The sequence below is a fragment of the Penaeus monodon genome, chromosome 1 (genome assembly GCF_015228065.2).
Source record: "Penaeus monodon isolate SGIC_2016 chromosome 1, NSTDA_Pmon_1, whole genome shotgun sequence".
NCBI lineage: Eukaryota > Metazoa > Arthropoda > Malacostraca > Decapoda > Penaeidae > Penaeus > Penaeus monodon.
Genome location: NC_051386.1, coordinates 2,207,809 through 2,212,808, shown reverse-complemented (window position 1 = coordinate 2,212,808; position 5,000 = coordinate 2,207,809). Strand labels below are relative to the sequence as shown.

The 5,000-nt window shown below is 33.0% G+C and overlaps 1 protein-coding gene across 5 annotated transcripts in view; it reads left to right on the top strand.

Annotated features, from left to right (window-relative positions):
- Positions 1–5,000, top strand: part of LOC119579241 — a 24,812-nt gene that overhangs the window by 16,381 nt on the left and 3,431 nt on the right. For 2 of the 5 annotated variants that reach the window (XR_005229284.1, XR_005229274.1), the window contains exons 3-4: positions 1–55; positions 1,679–1,727. The exon at positions 1–55 is cut by the window's left edge and continues 14 nt beyond it. The exons of 1 other annotated variant lie outside the window; for it this stretch is intronic. The gene's annotated coding sequence lies outside the window, so the exon portion shown is untranslated. The remainder of the gene's footprint in view (positions 56–1,678; positions 1,728–5,000) is intronic. 2 more of the 5 variants (XR_005229285.1, XR_005229281.1) reach the window with 1 other exon arrangement.

Sequence of the window (5,000 nt, the reverse complement as noted above, 5' to 3'; positions counted from 1 at the left end):
AGGTGGAACAGAAGCAAGAGCAGACTGTGAAGAGGACAGAGGTAACAGCACAGAGGTATCGAAAATCCTCCCGTCGCAGCTCCCTCCCCTCCCTCCCCCCCCTTTTTTTTTTGTAACCCGACCCTTATCGTTGGTAACGCACATTTTGAAAGCATGCTGCTCCCATTAATTGGCTAATTGCTATAAGGTGGCGATGGAAGCCGGAGAATTGGTCTAGCCAATGGCCCCTGCTCTTCTCTCTTTTAAGTTGAATGATCGTTATTATTGCATGCGTTGTGCTTTCTTCCGTTGTAAGCATTCCTCGTGTCGGTGCGATGCTTAGGACTCGGAGATTGGATTGGCTGGGTTGGCTGCAAGCTTGTACTAAGTGCATGCCCTTATAGTATGTCATGAAGTATCGCGTAGTATTTTTGTTTATAAGCAGTTATTTAGTCCTCTTTTTTCTCTGATCATTGAATATTTCTTATTGAAGACATTGGATGGTCTTTCTAACACTATGAATTTAATTTATTGGTATGTTTGGTTATGAGTGGAAAGGTAACATGTTTTTATACTGATTTTCAGTTATAAGGATATTGAAAAATGGTGTTTTGATGAAGCTAGTGCACAGTTCATTGCAATGAGACAAAATTTGTAATATATTTTTAAGCTTACTGATTTGTACAAATACATATTATAAAGAAAAACGTGCGCACACACACACACACACACACACACACACACACACACACACACACACACACACACACACACACACACACACACACACACACACACACACACACACACTCTTACTTTTATTTTTGAAAAAAAAAAAAAGGAAAAGAGTAATCCAGTTTTGTAGGTAAACATGTTAGAGGTCTGATACAACTGGAATGTCTTTTTAAAACCAAGAACGCTAACATAGACATTGCACATGAAGGAGACAGTTTGTTAAAAGCATTGCACACTAAAAAGTTGTATTTATTATGTTCTAAAACTAAATAGTAGCTTTGTATAGAGGCATGATTTGTCATTTCATTTTTTGGACATTCTGCATTTTGAATAAGTATATATTATGAATTTTTATATACTTTTCTGTATATGTATATATACATTAGAATATGTACACTAGTTGATGATTTTTATGTATTTAACCCTTGACTTGATATTTAAATTTTAAGTCAGTGGTTTATATGGTCATGTACTTATCAATTTCTCTTTTATGAGGTATGGTACTGTGGTTCATACACAGTATACCTTTTTTACCCCAAGGTATTAGTTTCAGTATAGATAGTTAATTTGGTGTTTTATTGATGAGTTGAAATAGTGATGCAGATGAAGCAATATTGATTAAGATAGAGATGGAAAAGCAGAGTGTATGACTTGATTTTAGATATGTAGAATTTTATGTGTTAGACATTTTTGCAATTTTTTTTGTTCATTTTCATATTTTTAAAAGTACCTTTTAGGCATAGGGAAAGGTAGAGTGAACCATATTTGCAGTGTAAGGAGATGGAATATAATTTCTCCTAATTATTATTTTGTTTTGGGATGGAGAGAACGTTCCATTCTTCATCTTGACAGGTGATAGGACTTTCTTCACTGACTCGTAATAAATGTGTTTCCCTAAAGACGAGTCGAACTTAGCTAACTCAAGGTCCCATGTAAGTAATCATGGATTTCTATGTTTCAACAGTTGAAAGATTGATGGTCATCGTCCGGTGGACATAATACGCAGATTAAAGGTAATTGAGCGCAGAGCATAAATGTGCAGACTTGATTCCCCCTGGGATGTGGCCCACTCTCATGCACACTGGCTTGTACAGAACCCCTTTGCACCCTTCCCTGGTCCTTGCTAAGTCCACTGTGTTGATGGTTTTAAAGGAGAAAATATTGAGTGCTACTCCAGATACTTGCACATTTCTTGCTCCCCTCTCCCCCCCTCTCTCCCCTCCCCTCCTCTCCCCCTGTCCTCCCAGGTGAGCTCTCCCATCTTCTCACATAGTAATGTAAATGTACTAGATTTTTGTTTTTGAGATATGAGCTTTCCCCATGTCTCTCCCTCCCCCATGCTTCCCCCCCCACCTTGCTTACCCCCCCCCCCTTTCCATGTTCCCTTGTCTCCCTCCCAGAAAGTCCACTTTGCTTAACCTCCCTGTATGGCCTTGATTTAACAGAAATCTTACGTATCTTTCACTAACCAAGAAAAGAACTTTTATTTTCCACTAATATATATTTTTAAACTTTATTATTGTTATTAATATATATATATATATTTTTTTTTAGCACTGTTGTTCCCACCCACCCTTTCATCTACTTGCACAGCATTACTCATAACATTTGTACCTTTTTTTATGCAGATGTTGCAGTTTTGTATTATTTTCATTGTTTTTTTTTCTGTATATATGTCAACTAACACTATTTACTGGTGATTTTTTTCTAGCCATATATATATATATTTTTTTTTGTTAATTGTTATTTTGTTTCTTTTGAATTATGTAATAATTAGTGTGATAGAATAAGAATACTAGCAACAGGTACTAAATATTGATTTTTTTTTTATAGAAAAAGATATGCGTGATAATGTTTTGAATAGAATAAGTGAGGAATCTCTCAGTTGCGTCTTTGTTTTTTGGCCTTTGTCATAGTTTGGTTCACTGTATATGTATAGAATTACCAGGAAGAGAGGAAGGGTTTAATCTGTAACTTCCTGAAGTGGTAACACTATGTTGGTAGTATGTATAATTAACAAAAAATAAAGGATTATGTTAAGGGAGTTTGATGCATCTTGGAACAGAAGATTTGATTGTTGTCTGCCAAAATTCACATATAAACTCTTAGATTGAGACTATAGTTATCTTCGTGATGCAATATATAGAATGTACAAAATAGAGAATGGAATGATGAGATGTATAAAAAATCTTAAGCTTTTTTCAAGGAAAGGTTCCACATTATAAAACTGTTAACTACACATTGATGAATAAACCATCACTAGCCACAGTAGCTTGTTACGGAATCCTTGACTATGTTTATTTTAAAAATTGTGTTGTATTATTAGTAATGATGCAGTTGCAGTGAGCTGAAGTTGGACATCATAGAGGGGAGATATACACAAGTAATTTGTGCTTTCTACAGATTTTGTTCTTTTCTCTTGATTATGAATAAGCATGTATATATATAATGATGATGATAATATTATTATTATTATTATAATATATGTATATATATATATATATATATATATATATATATATGTATGTATATATGTATGTATGTATGTATGTATATATAATGTATATGTATATATAATGTATATGTATATATAATATATATGTATATATAATGTATATGTATATATATATATATTATATATAATAATATATATATATATAATATATATAATATATATATATATATAATAATATAATATATATATAATATATATACATAATAATATAATAATATAATACATATATATAGATAATAATATTATATATATATATATATATATATATGTATGTATGTATGTAAAAGTATGTAATGTGAAATAGATTTAGTATTGATTGTTAGTAGAATAATGTATAAGGAAAATATTTGGTACATAATGTTGTAATGAAAAAAGGCTGATAATGAGATATTTCTATGAGAAGATTTATGCTATAGATATAGATTTATGTAGATGAATATTTGTGGAATTATATTTTGTACTGAGTCCAATTTATGCTTTTGATTTTGAAAAAATTACAAGAATTTCATCTTTGGTGTAATTTTGTGTGTTAATTGAAAGTGGGTTATTTTCTACAGAAGTTCCAGTGAATATACATTATTTTTTTGATAGAATAAGTGTTTGTTTTCTTTTTGAAGCACAAAACAAAAATACATTCACACTCTCACACACCCCATGAAATAAAAAAGCTCTTGTACAAAAGCCCATAAACATTCATACAAAGGGAATAAGATATGCGGTATATAAGTTACATTATATTATTGGTACCTTGATGTTGAATCTATGCATCCTGGGACTGCATAGGTACACAGACATTCGGATCTGCACTCGTACTTGAATTGCATTGTGCATTTGCACATGTGCATGAAAGTGCACATCATTGTGCATGTATTACTTCTGTTATAGGATTTCAAACAATCATGTTCACATAAATGTGTCCACATGAATATATATAGCATGCACCTTCTATGCATGTATATATGCATAAATGTGTGTGCAGATGTGTATGTGTATGCCCAAACATGCATACCAAAACCCAGGTTCCCCTAGCCAGACTCAACGCCAGCCCCTGTGCCATGGCCAGCCACACAGCCTCCCATATTGGGTACTTTGCTTCCCAAAGTGTTTTTCTTAAATCAGGGTAAAGATGGTTTGAGAGGTTGGTGAAAAGTTAAGAAATGCAACATTGACTGTAGACCATATGTTATCACTGCCTCTGAAATGAATATTTGGATTTATGCAAAGAACACAAAACATTTGGCTTCCCTAAAGCTGTTTTTTCTTAAATCAGGGTAAAGATGGTTTTGAGAGGTTGGTGAAAGTTAAGTAAATGCAAAATATCAGAATACCCTCATTGTATTTCAAGTCATTATCACCAACCTGGCAATTATCTAATGTGATTATCATCACTAGTCTATCAACTTGTCTTCATCATCACCAACCAGACAAAACGCATCTTCGAGGTGATTAAGAAAAGGACAGAAAAAAGTGGTATAGGTTCCCCAGATAGCATGCTTAGGCCTGGCCCCTGCATGCTGTCAGACTTGAGTCTAGTTCTAGTAGGTCAGCAGAACCATGGCTTGATAGGCATGTATATACACACATGCAGAAAACTTGCATTCACATGGTAAAAGCATTGTGTGAACAAATATTAGTGGTTTAGTTGAAGGAAAAGTTAAAAGATATTTTATGTTATAAAAAAAATTGGCAGCTTTTAGAGATGATGGTTATTTAATATAGTACTACTAATGTTAAAGGGTTTCTTATTGGCACTACTATTTTATCATGAACG